At 40.8% G+C, this 23,270-nt stretch overlaps 1 protein-coding gene across 1 annotated transcript in view; it reads left to right on the top strand.

Annotated features, from left to right (window-relative positions):
- The window catches only part of RIT2 (Ras like without CAAX 2), a 257,074-nt gene that overhangs the window by 160,059 nt on the left and 73,745 nt on the right, over positions 1 to 23,270 (top strand). The gene's annotated exons all lie outside the window — the stretch shown is intronic.

The following is a 23,270-nucleotide window of genomic DNA, read 5'->3' as shown; positions in this document are numbered from 1 at the left end:
ATGTATCCACTTAATGGTAGTTCCACCATGCCTGCATTTCTCCAGATTACTTATCAGACTGTCCTGTGGGACTCTGTCAAAAGTCTTGCTAAAGTCCAGGTATATTATGTCCACTGCATTTCCCCTATCCACTAAACCAGTTACTCTGTCAAAGAAGGAAATCAAGCTGGTTTGGCATGATTTTTTTCTTAGTAAATCCATGCTGGGTGCTAGTGATTACCCTTCCTTCTCCACATATTCGGGAATTGAATGTTTTATACATTGCTCTAGTAGCTTCCCACATACCCTGGTCAGGCTGACTGATCTATAGTTCCCCAGCTCCTCCTTTCTCTCCTTTTTAAAAGATGGGCACTATGTTAGCCCTTCTCCAGTCTTCCAGGATCTCTCCTGTCATCCATGAGTTTGCAACTATTATTGCCAGTGTCTCTGAGATTTCTTCAGCTAATTCCTTCAGCACCCTGGGGTGAACAGCATCAGTCCCCGCTGATTTGAATTCATTCAGATTGGTCAAAAGATCTCTGACGTGTTCTTTACTTATCCTGATCTGCTTCCCTTCCCCTTTATTGTCTACCATAACTTTGCTAATCCTCTGGTCATATGTGCGGGGTTTTTTTGTGTGAGAAGACTGAAGTAAGATAGGCATTGAGCAGCTCCACCTTCTCATCATCTTCTGTTACCAGCTCACCACCTCTGTTGAGCAGCAGACCCACACCATTCCTGATCTTTCTTTTTTGTCTGGAGGACTTGAGCGTCTAGGCCTATGGATCGCACAAATTCCATGACAACTAAATGAGACTCTTGATAACTCACTGTGGTTTTAATTAAATGCCCTTATTTTTAATCAGGGGACTTGAATGTCACAAATAAATGGTGTTAAACTTCAAGTCCCACCCACAACAAAAGCTCTAACCATGACCTCAGAATTTTCCACTCTTGATCCTATAAAATGATGCTACACATCACATTTTGACAGCAAAAGGAGCTCGCCTGGCCACTCTGACTCCTCGCTACAGCTGGTCAGAAAACACCAATCCCTTTTCATGGGAAAATTTTGAAAACCTTTTGTGTTCTTCTGAAATGTCCTGCCATTCTTATTTTGGTTTTCCACTGAAAAACTAACATTTAAATGTTACTGGTTTGGAAAATGGAACCATTTGGGAACATTTTGATGAAAAAGAACATAAAATGGACAATGTTTGTTTTGATTCAACAGATATTTTTTCTTCTTCTGTCCCAGTGACTGAGCTGGTCTTGTCTCAGTCTGAGCTCCCCTCTCTCAACTGGACTCATTCTTGTTATATTCCCTCCAACTTGGACTTCCCTGGTTCAGCTGTCAGTAGGCTGGTTTGGCTCCTCACATTTTTCTGATCCACCCATACTAATATTCTGACTGGATTCTTCCATAGAATCCTAGAATCCTAGAATATCAGGGTTGGAAGGGACTTCCACTAGACTTCCTCTTGAGAAAGCTATGTTTATTGTTATAATTTATCAAATGAATTGCAGTAATGCCTAGAAGACCCAGTCATGGGCCAGGACAGAGTGTGTTAGGTGATGACAAACACAATGCAGAAAGATGGAATCTGCCCCCAAAAAGCTTACAATCTAAACATAAGAAAGGAGAGAGCAAGTAGTTAAAGACAGAGAGGCAGGAAAGCTGAAGGAAACAATGAGACAGTGTTGGTCAGAATAGGGCTTGTCTACACCATGCAGCTTTTAGCTACAAGGATATGTTGACACAGCCTTGTCGCTAAAAGTCAGCGTGTGTAAGCGCTCTTTGTCAGCACTTTGTCGGCACTTTTGCCGACAAAATACTTGCAGCCCTGCGAGCAGCGTTAGCTTTGTCGGCAGGAGAGCGCTCCTCCCGACAAAGCCGCGTTCACACTGCCACTTGCGTCGGCAAAACTTTTGTCTTTCATGGCGATGTGGGGGTGGGGTTTAAGTATCCATGAAAGACAAAAGTTTTGTTGACAACTTCGCAGTGTAGACATACCCATAGTCTTAGCACACCAACTGGCTTTTTTTTTTTTCTAGGCATCACAGCAAAGGAAAGTTGAAGAGGGATTTGAAGGAGGTCAATGAGGCAGTTTTGCAATGTTTGTGGAGAGCTCCTTCCATTTGTGAGGGGCAGCCTACAAGAGAGCACAAAGGTGAATGAAAATTTAATCCTGGGTTGGTGAGGCCAGCATCAGTGGTGGAGTGAAGTCAGGAGTCAAGATTTCAATAGTACGTAGGAGCTGGTAATTAGGGTGGAAATAGGCTCTAAAGGACTTTGAAGGCAGTTTGCATTTGATGGAGAAGTGGGAACCAGTGAAGGACACAAAGAGAAGGGTGACATGGTCAAAGGAGTGAACTAAAACATGATCCTTGAGAGTGCTTTGAATGGAGATAAGTGGGGAAGACCTGCATTTGTCAAGGACAGAAACGAGTCAAGACATGAAATGCTGAAAGCTTGGATGAGAGTTTTTACTGCGTATTGATTACACTCCTCCTTTGAACACGGCTCCAGCCTGGGTGGCTATGGCCACTCTTTGGGTAGGTCTACACTTACCCGGTAGTTCGGCGGCAAGCAAATCGAACTGCTGGGTTCGACTTATCGTGTCTTGTCTGGACGCGATAAGTCGAACCCAGAAGTGCTCGCCGTCGACTGCGGTACTCCAGCTCGACGAGAGGAGTACGCGAAGTCGACGGGGGAGCCTGCCTGCCGCGTCTGGACGGAGGTAAGTTCGAACTAAGGTACTTCGAACTTCAGCAACGTTATTCACGTAGCTGAAGTTGCATACCTTAGTTCGAATTGGGGGGTTAGTGTGGACCTGCCCTTTGAGTCAGCTGCAGGAAATGTAATGGTAGTTTGGTGAGCAATTGGCCTCCTCATCCATTCCAAGTGGGTATGTTTGTGTTGTGTAATGGTATACACATGGCTCATTAAATCAGATGTCTGTGATCCAACCTGCACACCTCATTGTTTTCTGACTACAGCAGTGGTGTCAGGCAAGTGGGTAGCCCTGACAGAGGCTGAAGTTGACCGCTGCAGGTGGTTGACAGCATTATCGCCTATTCTATAAAGATTCTTTGCACTTATCTAAGCCCTTTCATCACAGGATTTTGAAGTGCTTTTCAAACAATAATTAATTCACAGACTACCTCCATGATATAAGCAAGGATTCGCATTGAGGAATGACAAACAAATCATTCATAGCAGTTTTCTCAGCTTATTCTGTATGCAGAATTATTTCTGTGAAAGATCCTTGGACTGTAAATGGTTTGTGAGCAGCTTGGTAAAAGTAATTGAAATTAAAAAAAATTGAGCTGTGGTTATTAATTTTGATTGGACACACAGACCTCCCAGGATTGTTCTTCTTCCTGGTTTGGATGAGCATAGCTCTTAGAGTAATTTGTCCCATAAATTTGTGTATATTTACAAATTCAAAATTAGCCTTCCATGAATAGTGAGGGTAATTAACAATTAGAATAGTTTACCTAGGGATGTGGTGTATTTTCCACCACTTACAGTATTTAAATCAAGACTGAATATCTTTTTTAAAAGATATACTGTCTGTAAAACAGAAAGTTATGGGTTTAATGCGGACTTTATTGGGTGAAATTCTTTGACCTGTGTTATGTAGGAGGTCAAAGCAGATGATCATAAAGGTCTTAAAATCTATGAATCTATTAGTATTCTCCAATCTTCCCTTAAAATTCACTGATTCCAGGGAGATTTGTGCCAGTAAACTCATTCACTGGAATAGTTGCTGGAAATGAACACAAAAGGAGCATTATATAGCTGTAGCTAAGTCAATTTTTAGTGAGTTTCCCAGAAACTTTTTTGGGCTCTAATTAGTTATACACATTTACCAGGCACACAAGTGTAAAGTCACGCAGAAAATCCGTAGTGGTTACAGAAATAGAATCTAGGAACCCTAACTTCCAATCTGCTTTTCCAGCACTGAGTACCACTGCATCCCTGAAACTTGATGGCATCTGTCTTGTCATTTCACAACAGAAAATAACAAGTAATAAAGGGAAGATAGGCTTGCTGATGCATCTGAGGAGGGAAACTCCAAACCCTAAGGCTGACATTGCCTTTTAGAACACTTTTGGCTCTTTGTGCAAACAGATGTCAACTTGAGGGGAAAAACTGATCAGCAGTGCCACTAATTCGATGTCCTCAATGCTTCACTAGCCAGATGATTTTCCATCCTGGACCACTGGCCCATTAAGCCTGTCTTTTACTGCACAGTCATAAACATGAATGGCAGAAAATAAATAGTTACAGCTAATCAAACGGAAAGCAAAGGATCTATGTGACCCCATTTGCCTAAAATAGTGAGGGTTGGATTGAAACCTGAGGGCTAATTTAGGAAAACATAAAATGGTTGTTTTCTGTAGCAGAGAAGAAATAAGACATTTGTAGTGACGTGGGGGAAATATTTAAAACTAAATGTCAGATGAATTGTAGAAATATCCTCCCATTTATATAGCATATGACGGGCGGGGGGGAGGAGGGGAGGAGGTATTAAGGCATATCTCCTTTGCTATCAAAATCCTGTGCTATATTTGCCATCATTCCAGCAAGGGAGCACTGGATAGGATTCCCTTTAGAGTTTAATAATGACTCATTGGTGACCCGTTGAAATCAGAGCCAGTTTAGATGAACATCACAGATTACTGATGCTTATCCAGGGTTTATCTGAGCTTTCTGAATCTACAAAATTGAGTTGGAAACTTCACAAACTCTCTCCACAGTTTTCTCTCACCAAAATTTCAAATATCTCTTTCTGCTTCCAGACATGGTTGGAAAGAACCCAAGACGGGTTTTCTCATAGTGTTTTATTAGTCTTAGCTCTGGCCAAAACCAGATATGAAAAAACCTCAACCACTAAAGATATAAGTGAATTTTTCAGAATGAAGAACCTGATTCTCCTCTTACTGACACCAGCATGACTCAAGACTAGGGGTATGTCTACTCTAGAAATGTTACAGTGCTGCAACTGTGCCTTGGTAGTATAGCCACTTATTACAGTGAAGCACTGTAATGCAGACGGCAATGGGTTCTTTCATTACTGAAGTAAATCCACCTCTCTGAGAGGGGGTTGTTACCCAGGGTTTTGTGAACCCAAAGCAGTGATAACTTAACTGTTTTTCTTCAGGTGGCGTTAGGAATAAATCAATGGGGACACAGCTCCTCCATCTGATAAATGATTGATACAAACAAGAATCATTTTATCTAAAACTACTTTTTATTAGGTCTCAAGCACACACACATATATGCTGTAACAGTAGGTTCAGAGCACCTCAAACATTATAGTTACCCAAAGTCTGAGATAGTTTCAAGTGATCAACAGCCAGGCTTCTGGGGGCCCTCCTTCTATCCAGCTGAGGGGAGTTTAGGTGTTAGCTCTTTGCCCAAAGAAAAACGTCCTCTGACTTCTCTAAAGTGTATTCTTTTGCTTAATCTTTTACAACTAATTTAAACAAAGCAGATAACTCATAGTGACTCCTAGTGGGTTATCAATTCTCTTAATTTCAGCAAATTATTCATTATCTCTTTTTATCAAAACATTTCTAGTCATAACAACTATAAAATGTATATGTCAGGGACACTAAAAGCCAAGGTAGGCTGTCAAAAACATTCCTTCCATTCTCATGGCACACGAACTTTCACTCTCATCCTCCAATTCTGATTAGCAAAACTGCAATCATGCAGCTATTTGACCTTGCCTCTCAGAGCCCTACCGATCATTCCTAGCTATGCGGTATTTGGTTTTCAGCTTGCAGTGGCTGGGCACACAAAATGGCTGTCTGCAGTAACGTCAAGTTCTGGGGCAACAGGGTAGCTAGGTCAACGGAAGGATTCTTCCATCAACCTAGTGAGGTCTACACCAGGGCTTAGGTTGGCTTGATTGCATTGCACAGGTTGCACAAATTTTCTTATCCCTAAGTGATGTAGTTAAGCCAACCTAACTTTGTAGTGTAGACTGGCCCTAGTTCCACTGAAGATAGTGGATATATAGGACCTAAATGGGACTTCGGTAGAGCAAAAGCCTTGTGCTGGCCTTCTGCACCGGGGTGAATTTCTTCCTTTAAGATGAAACAACGGTTACAATATTTAACACCAGTTTGGTTTTTCCACTGAGCTGTAGAGTCAGAAGTCCAATGAGTGAACGGAAAATTGAACCCAGAGTGTTCAGTTTGAATTTGTTCTATCGCGGGGTGAAAACTTGAAGTGGGGGAGAATGTCTTTATTTTTGTTTAATAAGCCCTATAAGCCATCTCTGTTGTTAGTGTTACCTTCTATAGGGCCTGCTCCAAAGTCCATTGAAGTTAGTGTGATTCTTTCCATGAACTACAGTGGTCTTAGGATCAGAGCCTAATAGACCAGAAGTTGCAAAGGAAGTAGCTACACTTGCTCCCCAGGACACGGACTAAGTACGTTGCCCCCTTTAGCACTGCCACGTGCTGAGGAATAAGGAACCTAGAGAACAGGAATGGAAATCAAACTCTGGTCTCCAAAATGACAGTGCAAAGTGTGTTTTATGCAATGATGTAATTGAAAGGAGTTGTGCCAGATATGACAATATCCTGAGCAAGCCTCCTGGAGTTAAATGCCAAGAAAGGTGATGGCCAAAGGAGCCGGAAACCTGAGAGAGGCTACCCTGGCTGGACCAATAAGGGGAAATACAGGAGCAGTTGTCCTGAAATGTGACAGAGGTGTCATTCTGGTGTTTTGTGGACTGTGCTTTTGGATATGGAAGATTCTCACTGCTTGCTCCAGGCAGCTGCCATTAGTTGTTTCATTTCAGCGGCAAAAAATTAGAGTGAATCACACTATTCTCTCTGGCACAGACGCTTTATGGATCTGACTCACTGCTTCACTACTTCCATATTACACCAACATGGATTTGGTGAAGTCAGTGGGAGCTGCTGGATGCTCTTCTACAGGCTACTCTAGCTGACTAAATATGAATTTCGGAGCATAATGTTTGGGGTTTTCTAGCCTATTTCCATTTTGTATACTTTTTTTATTATTATTTAAGTTGTAAGATTTTACAGGCCTAAAATTTTCACACCCAATTGGTTTGGGTTGTTCAGACAAACTCCAGATAAACCTCCAAACTCTTGGAAGCGTATTCAAACCAAATCTGAATTCCAGAGCTTTTGAGGCTCACTCGTCTTTTTAAGGAATCTGCAGAATTTAAAAGAATTCTAAGTCATTCTAATTATAGGTGGACTTTAACCAGAAGACTGGATCCAAGCTTCCTTGAACTGGAAATGGGGAATTTGGATCCAGATTCAGAATAGAACTTCCTGGCTTGGGCCCATGTCTATAAAATGGAACTGAACTATATTACTGAATCGGCACCAGAGCTTGAGTCATGCTGCAATGCTCCAGAATGCCGTTCCGGCACTGTTTTGGGGAGCTGGAATAGCACTTCCAGTATGTGTTCCAGCACTTTTATTTTTTTTTTTATGACTGGAGCACTGATCAGCACCCCTTGACCTTTGAGGAGGTTTGGAGCTACATCTAGAAACAAACTTTACATAGCTACCTAATGCTTGTCTAAACCAAGCATTAGCGTGCGGAAAGCTGGGGTGTCAATCTACCTCGCACTAGGGGCCATGCGCTGAGTGTCTGTGTGGACCCTGCTACCACGCTCTTAAAGTAGCACAATAGCAGGGTCTACATGGACACAAGCTAGATTGACACCCCAGCTTGCTGTGAACTGGTTGTTTAGACAAGCCCTAAGATTGTAAGTCTCACAAGACAGCTACCCTCTTTTTGTTCTGTGTTTCTACAGCGCCTAGCACAATGAGGTCCTTGTCTATGTTTGGGTTCCTAGGCAATAATATTATTATCAACATCTTTTGTCCATCCGTAAATCTAATTTGGTTCAGTGGAAAAGCCCCAGTAATGTTGAATATCATAACCTCAAACAGCTCTTTTTCCAGGGTAAATGGTGACATTTTCCCCAATGCAAAGGGCCAGTGAAAGACTAAGGCATCACTTCTAAAGCATCACTTAGGTTCTCAAACTATGGGACAGGCCTCCCAAGGGAAGCACAGGAATGTGTCAATGGAGGTGCGAGCTGTGTGCTTTTTTGGGTTGTTGTTGTCGTTTTTTTAAGAGCTCTGGCTGTCAGCTGTGTGTTGTTGGGGCTCGTGCAGAAGGGTCGTGCACACCCGGGAGGCAGGGCTAAAGGGGATAGCCAGAGTTTTTCCCCCTCCCCAATCCTTAACTGGGAGCGCAGAAGTAAGGGTGGCAATGGGTCGCTAAGTCTGCTGTGAAAAGTGATATTTGTCGATGTCACTTTTCACATTGCTACTCTTACTTCTGCACTGTTGCTGACACAGAGACGCCTTCAGAGCTGGGCACGCAGCCAGCAGCTGCTGCTCTCTGCTCTGCCTTCACAGCTGGGTGGCAGTATATGCACTTGTGGGGGCAGGGCGGTTGTAAACAACTACAGACACAAAGAAAGGGGTCCTGATCAAATAAGTTTGAGAACCCCTGACTTGTCTAATGATCTTCTGCTTGTCTCCTGCACTGGAGTGAATTCCACCGAAAGTGAATAAATATTTTCTGTTTGATTGAAATGATACACATGGAAAAGCAGAACACTAAAATAGAAATTGATTGGCCCTTCCTGTAATTTCTAATGGCAAGTTTCTAATTATTTTTTATAATTAATTCCTTTAATTTGTGCTTTCTGTGGTATGTGCTTTACAACAGCCTCATTAAAATGCATAGATTGTAAAAAAGTGAGATGCTTTTTTGATAGAAAAGAAGATGAAATCATCATATTGCAAACAGAGTAATGAGTTTTAATGATAATTAGTGGTATATGAATAGGTTTCAATAACAACAATTAATATACTCTCAATAGCAATTACACCGAAGTATTGAGAGGACTAGCCATTAACAGATTGGGATCATTGGTTTTATGAACTAATCTTAGCCCAATTCTTGCTGTCATGCAACACAGCATCTTTGAATATTTCAGAAGCACATAGTACTACAGTGGTCTACCCGTAACTGATTAGGAAGGGCTGTTGAAAAATGCTCAGGAAAATATGTAAATTGTTGTGATTCTTTGGAAGGAAGAAGGTAACTGAGCATTTAAGTTCGGTTGCAAAATCTCCCCCACCTCCCCCACCCCCTTTAATGGATGCTATTTTGTGTGTGGGTGAACCAGAAGATTATGTTGTAGCTAGCAATGAATGTTAACATAATTTTTGGTACACTGTATTAATAAAACAAGTGTAATGGAGCATACTAGTGAGCAATATCAGGTCAATGTGGGAATTAAGCTACAAATAATTATAATACTAACATTGGCTGTATTCTAATTTCCCATGGCCAATAATACAAGGATGACTAGCTGAACCCCAATGTATTTGGTTTGGAGTAATTTCAGCATGGAGATGTGCTGGCTGTGGAACTACTATTGTATTTTCATGAACTATTTTTCCAGTTATTTAAACTCTTTGCTTTTTTCTGTCATGACACCATTACACATGCTGATAAACCACAATAAATGATAATGTAAACTCACCTTATATATTGCCAGATATGGAAAGAGTATAGGGCTGGTGCTTTTAGGTAATGCCAAGTAAACTTCTATTGAGCCAGTCTCGTAACATAAGAACAAGTGAACATTCAGTGAAACTAAAAGGCAGCAAATTCAAAATTGACAATGCACAATTAGTCTATGGCATCCATTGTCACAAGGCAGCATTGAGGCCAAGAGTTTAACAGGACTGGAAGAAAATGAACATTTATATGGATAACAAGAATATCCTGTTATAATTATCATTATTCAAAAAAAAAGAAGTAAATTATATTTTTGGAAAGGATATACATCCTTAAGCTTCAGAACTTATGCAAACATCTAGCTAGTGGTTTTAGGAGGAACTTTATTTGCAGGCTGGTTATTCCATATCTGCCTTCTTTGGGATTTCTTGCACCTTCCTCCGAAGCACCTGGTATTGGCCATTGTTAGTGAGAGGATGCTGGACTGGAAGGCCACTAGTCTGATCCACTATAGTAACTCCTGTGTTCCCTATGTAACTATTCATAGTGATTAATGTTCTCAACTAGCGCAAGTCAGAAATTTTCTGTCAAAATATTTTTTTTTGAGAGAGAAATGGTGGGTGAGGTAATATCTTTCTGTTGGAGAGAATGAGAAGCTTTCAATCTTACTTCTAGAAGGAAGCTCTCCTTCCATTCCGGGAAAGGTACAGAGTGCCACAGGTGGAGCAGATTGTTTAGCATAAGTAGTTAACACATGTTTCAAGGGATCATTCAAGATGAAGTGGCCTGTTAACACCCCTCCTGTCATAGGGGGAAAAGGAAGGCAATTGGGGAGGTTGTTAGTGGATAATAAATTGTTGTAATAAGCCATAAAAGCAGTGTCTCTGTTCAGTCCATGAATTTTAGTGTCTAACAAAGTTATGAATTTAAGCTCCTAGGCTCATCTTTTGAAAGGGTTGTGCAAGTTTCCTTTGAGGATGAGGACTGATAGATCAGATATAGAGTGATCGCTTTGTGAAATGTGTTCACCCACAGATGATTTGGTGTTTTTATCTTTTATCATTTTCCTGTGTGAGTTCATTTGAGAGCAAAGTGATTGTTGGTTTTCACCCATACAGTTGTTACTGGAGCATTTAGTGCACTGGAGGAGGTACACCACATGTTGTGATAGGCATGTGTAGGACCCATGGATCTTGAAAGGTGTGTTGTGGGGGATGTTGATCATTGTAGCAGTGGAAATATGGCTGCAGGTTTGGCATCTGTTGTTATGGCAGGGTGCGGTGCTACTTTGAGTTGGAGCGTCTTGGTCTGCGGGGAGCTTTCTTCTTCTGATGAGCTTGGTGAGGTGCGGGGTTGTTTGAAGACCAGAAGAAGGGGTTCAGAAAAGATTTATTTCAGGATGATGTCCCCATTGAGTATGGGTTGTAGTTGTTTGATAATATCCCGTACAGGTTCCAGTGTGAAGTGGTAGGTGACGACTTGGGATGTGCGGTTGGTGGGAGGGGGAGCAGTATTTCTGTTTTGAAGCAGGTCCCTCAGGGTATTTTGTTGGCCTTCTTCATGTTGCGGTCTACTTCTCTGGTGGAATGTCCTTGTTTGGTGAAGGCGATTTTGTGTATGTGAAGGCGTATATCCCCGACTTTCTCCTCAGAGTATATTCTGTGGTGTCTGAGTGCCTGGCAGTAGATAACAGATGTCTTGGTATGTTTGGGGTGCTCACTGGATCTATGAAGGTAGGTATCGTGATCTGTGGGTTCCCTTCAGCAGAAGGAGGCACATACTCAGCCTGCTGCCTGACACCTAGTGACATTCTAGCCTGCTCTGCTTATGCCACTCATTAACAGCGTGGGGTTATTGCCTGGGATTATTGGCTATTCTGCCACTGTTCCAGTACTAAGAGGAGGATCCAGATATGTGAGGTTCCCTAGAACATGGACTGAATCCCTCTTCAGTCTGCCTAGTGCCAAACTATTGTTATTAAAACCAGAGGAGGGTCAGTAAGCGCATCAGTGGCTCCTGTTTAGAAGCTGCAATGACCACATAGAACAGATTCTAGTTTTGTACTGGTATAACGCTATTTAATTCAGTGGTGGGTATTGTTAGTACACAGGTGTTTTACTTTAAACAATGTATAAAGTGTATTAGAATAAAATATATATGTTGAATGCTGATTCGGGGTCCATAGGAATGAGGTAGCCCTTCTGATTGTCCAACAGGTACATTCCTGGGGGGTTAAAGCAAAAAAGACATTGAAAAGTACATGGCAATAGAAATTGTCTTTCAAGTTGCCCACTATGCTTCTAAAGGCAGACACTGGTATCTGGAGGGAGGATGCCATATCTCATACTGACATGCTTGAACCTCTTCCAGGAACTCAAGGTTGGTATGTGGGGAGAGCATGGCTCTCTTTTCTTGCACAGGAGTGGACATAGACACAATCATTTGGTCTGTTTGCCACTTCAGATAAGAGTGCCAATTACTGCTCCCCATCTGGCGTTTTGCTGACCATGCTTATCTTAGTAAAAAGCAAGGTTGTCTCTTGTTTGTTCTGCTTCTCTTAGCTAATATTGTTCACTGTTTGCTAGGACTCTCGGCCTCTTGACCAAACTCTGGACTTTGGGCCTGTAAAAGTAACTGACATAGCCTGTTTCAAGATTTTACATACACAGCACATGGATTTTGGCCCTTCACCCGGCATAGTGTTAAATATATGCATTGATAGGACCTCTACCACTTACTAGATTTCCAGTGTTACAAAGATCTCCACTCTCTCCTTTGGAACAATGACACAATAATACACACACAATGCTAAATAAAAACATAAGGCCAGATCCTAAGCTACCATAAATTAGTGTAGGTACATTGAAATCACCAATTTATACCAGTTGAAGATTTGGTCCTAAATGTGTTTAAAAGCTGTGATATGATGATATGGACTTAGAACTCTACTGAAAATGAAATGTGTATTGGCTCACCCCACGAAGGCTTCATTTACAATGTTCAGTTATGTTGCTAAGTTGTTTTTATTATTATTTATATAAACAATGAAATGTTGGGAAAGTCTAAAATAACACAATAGATGGTTAATCAAGGACATCCACAATAGATAGAGATAAATTAGGGAGGCTATGAATGGTACCCACCAACCATCTGCTAAACTAAATCATAAGTAATAATAAGGTAAGGTAGAATTCCTTTGTGGATAATTTCCTTCCAGCTGCACCTACTGTTAAGAAGGACTGCTATGAAAAGCTATTCATTAATTGTTTCTTATAGGATTTTTTTTTTCACAGAGCCAACTTAAATCTGGGGATAGGAATAGCTTTTCAGGCATGATAATATAATAATAATAATAATAATGTTCACTTAGAGCTTTTCATCTCGGAATCTCAAACTCTTTGCAAATATTAATTAAGGCTTTTATAACCCCAGTGAGCTAGGTAAATGGGGCCAAGCAAAAGTTTTGTACCAAAACTTGAAAACAGGTGATACTCACTTGTTGTTAGTATATGAGGTGAACCACTTTTTTTTTTCAGGTTTGCATGGGTTTCTAGTTGAAGTTTGTTAACTTCAGAAATTATTTTAGCCAGAACAGACCTTCTTTTACAACATAGACCTCTTTCTTCTGAACGGCCTGGGGCCATTTTATCTTTTAACAGTAATAACTAGAACAGTGCAGGAAACTTGGCAGTTTCTGCCCATATTGGTTTAAAGTGAACATTTTCCCCCTCAATTTTGGTTGGAACACCAAAAGTCGTCATTAGAGCTGTTGGTGGACGTCCTTCCTTTCTTCTATTTACTGCACAGCCATAGAGCTGGTTGATTTCCCCCTCCCCCCTGCATTAGACATTTTAATAACATTTATCATTGACATTTTGGTAAGAAAACTAAAACAAACAAACCAAAACCAAACCAAGAAAAAGCTTTCTTCAAAAATGTAGCCAATGTTCCCCTCACATTTTCAGCCCATTTGAGTTATATAATAATCATATTATTACTAATTAATCGTACTATTTAGTATATTGGTGTGATTTTCTAAAGTTCTCAGCACTGGCCTAATCTACTGTCACTGAAGACTGTGCTGGATTGAATATGTATGTCAACAAAGTAATATTGAATTCTATTCTATATAGGTTCTTATGCCACCCTCCTCACTATAGTATCCTAGCACCTTTTAGTAATGCAGTAAGTGACATGACTGATCCTCTCCCCAGGGGGAGAATTTTATGTGCAGTGATTTATTTTGGTGAGGTTTTGTTTTTTTTATTTTTTAATTTAATTTGTTTTTTTAAATATACCCACTGCTCTGTATTTATATCAGAGAAGGCAGGTCAAAGAAGTGTGCTTTGCACTTGGAGCAGAAGGTGGTGAGGTATGATGATCTTTAGCTGCTGTGGGAGTTCATTGCAGAGGCCTCGGAGAAAGTCCAATTTCCTGCACAAACAAGCTTTACCTCCATTGTGCCTCAATAGATTTGTCAACCACAGTCCTGCTCCTGAAGCTTTAGGCAACGTTTTAGATATCCTGGGTATGGGCAACTGAGCATTTTGAAGTTAAGGACTGATATCTTGAAGAAGGCTGGACAAAATCTAAGCGAAGCCAGTGTAGACAGCAGAGAATAAGTCTGATGTACTCAGAGTAGCCTGCAATGTTGAGGAAATGCATATGAGCAGTCTATACTATTTGGAGTTTCTGAAGGGCTGAAGTCTTCATTCCCAGGTATATTACATAATAACAATGGAGATGGGAGCCTGAGTTAAGCTTTAAAACTCTCCTGCCAGACAAAACTACCATCTTCAATGAACTATGTGTATGGTCCATCAGCTATCACTTTATTTGACAGGCAGACTGATCTGTTAAATGCAGTCTGGGAGATGGGTCATTAGGCCTTTGAAAGGTGGCTATTAAAGATGGTTGTATTCTCAATGGGATATCTTTTAAGCTTTGGCGAGCAGGTTCAAAACACTATTGGGTGTGTAGATAACTGGGGGAATCTGGATTAGAGGATGGGGTGTCTGCCATAGTTGATGGGAAGTATATGTAGACCAGAGCTGGTCAGAAAACGGAATTTCTGTTCTGCAAGAAATATCATCATTTAAAAATTGTTTTCACTCCAAATCTGTATGAAAAGACTACATTTCCCACGAAACAAAAATTCCAAAAAAATTCAATTCAAGACCATCAAAATGATTCATGTTGTTAGTGTTGAAACATGATAATGTAATATAAAATGTTAAATAAATATATTATATATAATATTAAATATAATTTAATTAAACTAAATGCATCCAAATGAAACATTTTTACCTTATTGAAACAAAACATTCACCATTATAAAAACAAAACAAGAATGTTGAAATGTCAGTTCAAATTTTTTCCCCATCTAAAATGTCATTGAAATTGACACATTCCTGCCAAATGCTTCGCTTTTAGTGAAACTGCATTATCAAGTGGAAAACTGTTCTGTCCATATTTTTTCCAGCCAGCTCTAATGCAGACAGACACACATACTACTATAGCCAACCCCAAATGTTCAAACATCATGAGTCAGGCTCAACAAAAATCATGAGATTGGTTTTAAAATCATGAGATTATGTACAAATAATAGATTTGGTGTTCCTTTTATTTGCCTCTGCTTTTTGGGCCATTAGGGTGCCCTGGGGTCACATTTTGAAGCTTTCTCCACACCCATGAGGGTTAGAAACTTATTTTTTCTTTAAGAATGAAGGCTGAAATCATCAAATGTCCCCTTGAGTCCAGGAGCTGGGGCTTTAAGAAAAACAATAATTATCATGAGACTCATGACAAAATCATGAGAATTGGCAACACTGCATACACGGGGCAGACAGAAGAGAGATTACTAAACATATATAAGTAAAGATTGCTCTCTCTCTCTCTCTCTCACACACACACACACACACACACACACACATACTACAACAGCAGGGGGTGGGAACTCTGACACTGGGGTCATGTCTACAAATTGATTTTTGGAACATGTATACATGCGGGGTCGGGGCAGGGGGCGGTCTGTAACTTAGGTTGATGCTGCCTTGCCTATTGTAACTTATGCAAAGGGCAAATCTAGGTGTGTTAAACAAACTCTTTCTCTTTTTTTAAACACATTTTCTCTCTCTTTTTGATAAATCTGTTGTTATATGGAGAGAATTTTCATCCAGGCCATATTTTAGGTAAAAGTGCACACTGCAACCATGTAAGGGAGGTGCAGGATACAAAAGTGGTTCCAGTACCTGAGGTCTCGATTCAATAACGCACCACTAAAGTTGTCCACTCTAAGTCAGGTGTGTTGCAAAATTCTGCAGTGGGCAAACGCCTGGGGAAGTGCCATGAGGGACCAAGAAGGAAATGAGAGTTCTTTCTGGAGTTAATTGACAAAGTCAAGGGCTGGGTTTTCTATTGACTTCAGTGGTGGCAGTGTTGTTCCAACACTGCTGAGTTATTTTGCAAATCCTATCCCATAATAATAATGTCTTGAATTTATCTGAGAACATTTCTCATGCAGAAACTTTACAGACTTCAAAAATATGTATTGTATACATAGGAGTTTCTTTACATACCAATGAAACAGAGCCACCTGGAGTTGAAATGTGGCAGCTGGCTGGCTGGTCCCAGCATCTCTTCTCTACACATAGAGACAGATTCTGCAATCCTTATTCACTTTGAGTAACACTTATATGAGTAACCCCTGTACAGTCAATGAGACTACTTTCATGAGTAAGAGCCACTCATGGTGAATGCACTTTGCAAAATCTGGCCCCAAACACAGAAATTCACGTGAGAAATTGTTATGGGCCATATTATCTTACACACAAATCTGTATCTTGTGTGAGCTGCAGTGCCTAGGGGAGGATGGGAAGGGACTTCTTCCCTTTTCCTTTTCTTCTGGAAAGAAAACTAAGCACCATCTTGCAGATTTTTGAGATTTTCACAAAGGTTCCAATGTAGCTCCCATATAAATTGGGCCCAAAATGTAAGATTTCCAATGACTACATACAAACCTAATATTTCTCTCCCAGTATTCATCTGGAGGTGTGGCTTGCAATGCCTGATGTATGGACTTAAAATGCAAATATTTCTATAAAGAAGCAGGAATAATAACCTTCCCCAATAAAATTCCCACTTCTAACATGTCAACATCCGCTTTGTGCATGTGAAAACGCAATTTTCATTCAAATGATTGTTTGTTGTAAATAAATAAATAAATAAATAAATAATCAGCACATCTAAATAGTAAAGAAAAAAGGAGGAAATGCTTCTTTTTTTTTGCACAGACCTCAATTAAATTACAATATCAAGCTGGTTGCAGCGGGAGTCCATTAAAGATTTAGTTACCTTCTGTGGTAAACATTAAGAAGCTATTACTCAAATTCTATTTAAACAGTTAAAATGAATTAAAATGTATACGAGAGATCATTACATATCACGAGCTAATTTTCTAACGAAAGCTTAGCAGATAGATTGTTTAAGCCTCTCCAAGGTTTTAGTTTCCTGCTCAATAATTCAGAGACGAGAGTGGGGTTATGTTGATTTATAATTTGTTACTATCTGTCTCAGAGGGAGAATGGTGTGGTACAGTACAGGGCCTCATTTTATATTCTTCGTTTGAAGTCATGTTCTCCAAGTTTTAACTTGACGCTTATCGGAAAGGAAAATGGCAACAGGCCACCAAAGGCTGAATGTGTTCCAGTCACCGCAGTGTTTTCGTCTCAAACTTCTCATCCCCTAAAGAGGGAAGAAGTAATTTTTCTTCTGTTGGCTCAGAAAAGTCATGCATGCATCTGTACTTTTCTTCCCCAGGGAGAAAGTACTTTGCAGTTTACAATGCGCTGCTTTCTTTTAATTTTATTTTTTTGGTAAGGAGACAAGCTGTTAACGGCCGCCTGATATCTGTTTTCATTAGCTCAAGAAGATTCTCTCTTCCAAGGGAGTGAAATGCCTATTTCTTCCTGTTTAATATATTTTTCTCCTTCAGCTTAGGCTTATCTTCAGAGACCAAATGCCTTGGACAAAAATAAAGAGCTTTTTTTGTTTATGAGGAGATTTTTGTGTGTGAGCGTGCTTGTATTATTTGGTGTTTAAAGGCCCATGTCCTGTGAAGCAGCATGTGTTCTGTTGGAAGAGGTTTATGACTGGGAGGCAGAAGATCTGGGTTAACATCCCAGTGTCTCTCATTGAGTCACCCTTTGGCTCTGGCTAAGTCACTTAGCTCACATTTTCAAAGGTGGTTGCTGATTTCGAGTGCCTCCATTCTAAAAAGCCCAACAGGAAATAGCTTGCTACTGATTTCCAGCAGTGCTGAGCACCCAGAATTAGAGTCACAGCTGCTCAGAACATCTGAAAATAAGCTCACGGGCCTAGATTCATGAAGGTACTTAGGTGTAGGGTGACTATATTTCCCAAAGGAAAAACAGGAGACGGCACGGGGCTAACCCGAACCGCTTGCCTGAGACCAGTTCCCCTTCCCACTCCCACACATGGGGCTGGCCCATGCCTTGCCCCCTCCCTGCCCCTGCACACAGGGCTGACCCAAGTCGCTGGCCTGAGCCCTGCCTCCCCCATACAAAGGGTTCTCATCTGAGCCCATCCTGCTCCCCGCGTGGGACTGGCATTGCTACTCGCCTGAGCCCTGCCTCCCCCCTGCACGGCTGGCATCGCTGCTCCCCAGAGCCCTGGTTCCACCACCCCACACCTCCCGTTGCCGCTTGTCCCTCTGCACATTCCTCTGCACTCCAATAGGGGTCCACCCCCACTTTTTGGGCAACAGCAACAGAACAAATGCCCACTTTTGCCAAAAAAGTCAGGACGGCCAGGACAGGGCTCAGTAAAGGGACTGTCCTGGCCAAAACGGGATGTGTGGGCACCCTACTTAAGTGTTACAATGCTCAGTATTGCAAAGCTTAATTCCTAGTTACCCAGGTGCCTAGTAGAATTCTCAGTCCTCAGTTAGTCAACCTGGGTGCCTATACAACACATGGGGACAGTTAAGCCACCTAAGAAATGGATTCTGTGAACCTGAGTGGGTAGCCATCTAACCTAGCTAGGCATGAAACACAGATTCTAATCCCTGCTACAATAACTATTTAATGAATTAGACAAAGTGGAACAGATTCAAGAGGAGAAACTGGGTTTGGACACTCTCTGGCTTTTCTTTTCTTTTCTCAACATATGTTGGTTTCAGCTAAACACTAAATCAAAAGAGTTCAGGTGCTACAAGACTGGCAATTTGTTTGGCACTGGCCATTTCTGAAGCAAAGATATACAGCACTCAGAGCTGCGCAAACAGTTAAAATATTTATTTGTCAAATATATATAACAACATTTTTTCATATAAAATATTTAGTGACCATGTTCAAGAATTATTTTCTAGGTCCTGTTAAGTTATGAATTTAGTATGGCCACATGTGGCAAAACAATTTCACATAGCTCTGTAGTTTACCACATGCTTTCACAATTTATAACAGTGTGGAGCAATATATCACACAGGTATCACCGCTACATTAGTGGTATGGGTAAAAACATATAAATATAATATTACAATAAATCTCTTCCTTTTAATGAAACTTTTCATAACAGCCCACAATGATCCCAATTCAGCAAGGTATTTATGACATGCTTAAGTTACTTGCAGAATTGCATTGTTAGTAAAACTTAAGCGCATTCTTAAATGCTATCGAATTCGATGGGACTAAAATATATGCCTAACGTTAAGCATACGTCTTTCTTAGATACTTATATGGCCTCCATTACCATAGTATCTGAGCACCTCACGAAGCCTTCTATGAGGTAAAGAAGTCATAATATTTACCTCTGCCACCAGAGCTTCCTCAGCATTTGAGCCCACAACCTCTACCTTTACAGGTGTGCGTCACACCACTAGACAACCAGGAATCAAGCCTGTAGGGGTGTGTGTTGTTCGTTCAAGTTTCTTTTCTAACAAATTTGAAACATGGGCTTAAGCATATGGGAAAATAATTTTTTTTTACTCCAAGCTGCTTCCTGAATATTTGGTCTCTTCATTTTGCCTTCTCATTTGGTTCCCTGCTATCTTTTTCTGTACCGTGTTTTTGTGTGTGTGTGTGTGTGTGTTAAGTTAGTTATCAAATGTCAATATGTGTGATGGCATTATAACTAGAGAGAGGCACACCATGGCAGGCAAAAGAACAAATAGCACCCCTAACTCTCCTCGATTCATTTCTAAGCCTCTTTGGCATCTGAAGGAGCCCTCTACCTGCCTCCTGTCTTCCCTCAGAGGGATAGACCGTGCCTTCAGGCACACTGCTGCTGAACAAGGAGTGATGCGTAGAGCAGCCCTGAGTGACAATTTCCTTATGGCTTCCCCTTGCTCCAGGGAGGTAGTAATTTGCTGCTTAGCATGACATCACCTGCACATGGCTCTGCTGCTTCAACTGGTGCATTGTAGGGGGGAACATTGGCTTCACCCATTTCCCATCCACCTCGCCAATCCCTAATCCCGTGATGAGGGTGGAGGTCAAGTAGACATACCACAACCAAACCCAAGGCCGAACAGCCTGGACAGAACTTTAAGGGGAGTTTTTACTCCTCCTTCCCCTGCCTCTTCATACAGTCCAAGGGCTGGTCCACACTAACCCCCCAGTTCGAACTAAGATACGCAACTTCAGCTACGTGAATAACGTAGCTGAAGTCGAAGTACCTTAGTTCGAAATACAAGGTACTTACCGCGGGTCCACACATGGCAGGCAGGCTCCCCTGTCGACTGCGCGTACTCCTCTCGCAGAGCAGGAGTACCGGCGTCGACGGCGAGCACTTCCGGGATCGATTTATCGCGTCTAGACAAGACGCGATAAATCGATCCCGGAAGATCGATTGCTTACCGTTGAACCCGGAGGTAAGTATAGACGTACCCTAAGTTACAATCTAGCTCAGAGATTGAGAAGTATTTTCTGCCCTCTGACGTGCACACAGCTCTCTTTTGAAGACATCTGGATTTGAACACCCTAGGGACAGAGTTTGGCTTTCCAGTTTATGTTTTAAGGAAGGGAAGGTGTTGGATTGTGGATATTAAGAGTCCAGAGATGAAGAAGAAAAACTACAGCTTTATGTCATACAGGAACATGACAATAATATGATGAAAGCGTGGATTTTGAAGTATCTGTGCAACCAGAAGTGCCTTCCTCCTAGACTATTGAGAGTTGAAGGCTACATCATATGACTCTGGAAAAGTAATTTTCCCATGTATTTCCATTAAGGTCTTAGCTTTCACAAATGAGCAGAATCTCATGATAATTTGAGTGTTCTTAATATATTTATTCCTCAGATGGGTGCTCCCACTATTTTTAAATGTCAAGAATAATTTGTATCAATTGCGTATGTATGGTAGGGTTTTATTTTATAGGATTTTAGCAGAAATGCTAAATATTCAGCTATAATTGCTATTATTGTAGCAAGAGAGGCACATGGAAAAAGTAATGAATGTCTTGATTAATGTTTGGTTAGGTAGCCTGCCCTTATTTAATAAAGACATTTGCCTTAAATGATTGCCATGAAATATTGCCTGAATTATATAGCAACATATTCTGAACACATGGGCTTCCTTTAATGGTCAGTGTTGCTAATGGTTACTACACAGTGGTAACAGAGATAATACATTTTCCACCTACAGTTTGAATAGGAAATAATTGTGGGCCTGGGGCTGTATTATCTTTCCTGTCCATTCTCTGCTGGGAAATTATCTAAATGTTTCTGGCTTTACCCTTTCTTCTTTCATGACTTGCCTGTTTCCTGAATGCTTTGCCCAGCACTGCTCACTGTGTCACAGGAGTGCTCTACAAATGAGAGATGTCTGGGTGCCAGTAGGTGGTGTTCAAGAATATGTAGCAGAGATCTTGGCTTTTGTAGAACCAATAAAACTTGTGGCACACTGCAAATGGCTTCCTCTGAACAGCTCTTTTCCTCGAGCTCTTAAGAGACTGGGCCTATACGGTGCCTTCTATGGGGTCTAAGGAGAGAGGAAACATTACTGTGGAAGTATCTGAAACTTCCTCTCTTGTAAGAGGAGATGTTAACACGTGCTGAGGATCTTCTGCACATGGATCAAGAGAGTATGATCCTGGTCATGAGCACTTGTTGACGAATGTTGATTTTTAGTTGTAACTAATGATTGTGTACCAGCGCTGCAGCAGACAGGGCTGAATCAAAAAAAAGTGAAGCAGCACTCACTGTTCCCCAGAACCTATGCAGAAGTAGGATTACTGACTTTGATGTAGGCTATCCAAATATGTCTTATTTTGCTGAATGAACTGAAGAGTTTGCCTTCTGGACAACGGTGTGCTTCTATTACTATAAAAACTTAAACAAGATACCAACCATTCTACCATCTGAAAAAAAAAAAGAGAAAAAAGAGATTTCTCTTCTCCTAGGAATATAATCAGAGCATACACAGCAGAAAAGAAATTCCAATTACTGCATTAACGATAACAACAGTAGAAAGACTTGAATAATTAAATGATTATTGTGTACAGGGGTTTCATTGGGATTTGTAATTTACAAAGCCTTTTCAATTATTTAGGTGCATAATGTGGAAAAAGGTAAAATTGAAAAGCAAATTGAAAATCCCAGTAACTACTCTTTCTAGAAAGATGTGCTGCTGCATCCTTTTGTATCTGCAGGTGCTTACAGACAAAAGGTAGCTATTCAGGATAACTGGTAGATAAATACAGCTGAGTTTGGAGGTACTTTTCAGGTACTAGAGGCCAGGGAGTTAGTGAGAAAGACCAGTGATCATTTTAAAAGCTTTAGAACCCTGCTGCTGCGAGGAACGTAAAACATTGGACTGGAAGGGACCCGTTGGGTCATCAAATGCAGTCTCTTGCTATCATAGGCAACGCTACCATATAATGTATCAAATGCTTGCTCCCTCTACTCTAAATGCTGTCTTCATTTGGAGCTCAATCCTGAAACACACTTACTTCCCTGCACAGTGCTTACTACCATGAGTACGGCTGGTTGAAAAATTTTCATTGCAACTTTTTCGACAGGAAATTGGGCATTTGACAGAATGATATTATTTTTTTTCCCGAAAAGTATCTGCGTGCTCTGGAAAATTTCAATATTTTGTTAAAAAAACGAAACACCCCCAAAATGAAATATTTCAGCCCAAATTTCATTATTTTTATGAAAAGTTGAAATGTTCCATGGAAAACTTCAATGAAAATGAAAGCAAATTGTTTGTTTAAATTTTCTGTGGAAACAAAACTCTGTCTTCCAACCAGCTCTAATCATGAGTGATCCCATTGATTTCAGTGGGACTAATCATTATTGGCCTGATCCAAAGCTCATTGAATAAATGGAAGACTTTGACTTGCATCATTGTCTTGCATCATGTCCTATGTCTGATAGAAAATGATTCCGGGATCCAGCTCAAATAGGTTTCTGTGATCAGTTATAGCATATTCCCATTTGTTTATTATGTCTAACTGTGAATCCTATCCCGATTTGTTCACTGTGATTCTACTCCAGTATTAGATTGTGAACAACAATTTGTTTCCAAAGTGCTTTAATAAATTCGTGGGGGGGCAGGGAGAGGGGGTGTATGTTCTTGCCATACAGAGCCTGACACAAGGTCCACTGAAGTAAATGAGAATATGAGTTCTATTGGATCAGTCCCCAAATAACTATTTCTGTTGGAAATCAAACTTTCTTTCTTTCTTTCTTTCTTTCTTTCTTTCTTTCTTTCTTTCTT

The sequence above is a fragment of the Terrapene carolina genome, unplaced genomic scaffold, assembly GCF_002925995.2.
Source record: "Terrapene carolina triunguis isolate 2854851 unplaced genomic scaffold, T_m_triunguis-2.0 Scaffold69, whole genome shotgun sequence".
In the NCBI taxonomy this organism is placed as follows: domain Eukaryota; kingdom Metazoa; phylum Chordata; order Testudines; family Emydidae; genus Terrapene; species Terrapene triunguis.
Note: the sequence above shows the minus strand (reverse complement) of the source record. Positions and strands in the feature narration are given on the sequence as shown.